The sequence below is a fragment of the Phytophthora parasitica genome (genome assembly GCF_000247585.1).
Source record: "Phytophthora parasitica INRA-310 unplaced genomic scaffold supercont2.3, whole genome shotgun sequence".
Classification (NCBI taxonomy): Eukaryota; Oomycota; class Peronosporomycetes; order Peronosporales; family Peronosporaceae; genus Phytophthora; species Phytophthora nicotianae.
The window spans coordinates 350,855-351,444 of record NW_008648989.1 but is presented as its reverse complement, the minus strand read 5'-3'; positions in this window follow the sequence as shown (position 1 = coordinate 351,444).

The window sequence follows — 590 nt, the reverse complement described above, 5'->3', positions numbered from 1 at the left end:
GCTTGTTACCCAGTCTGTCTAAATAACGAGTGCCATTTTAAAAATAAAAAGTAAACTAATAAATAAATAGATTTATCTTAAGCAGATTTCCAACATGAAATATAAAATACATCTTTCCCGGAATAGAACCAGCAGCAAAGTTACTTTAACTCACCTACCGCATCGTTGAAATCATAATTTTTACATTTATCATAATGCAAACAGATAGTTAGCCAATCAGAGCGATACACTAACCAAGGTCTTAAGAATTGAATTTATAAGTCATACCGTCATTTATTCTAAACTCGATATCATAAGTCACTTTCTCGGACAGCCATCTTGTAATTTACAGCATAGTCGATATCATAGTTCACAAACCAACTACCCATTCCAGGTGACATTATTGCATTTTCAAATACTCAAAGAATGGCGGAGACTGGGAGAGTGTGGACGACCGGCAAGGGAGCGAAGCCTCAGCTATATAAGCGCACTACCGTTTCATACCAGCACAAGATGGAGGTTCTTGTCTACTTAGATAAGACGGCTATGGAGGAAACGATGTAACTCTTCTACCGTGGGCTAAGTAAGGACCAGCTACAAAGCAAAAAAAA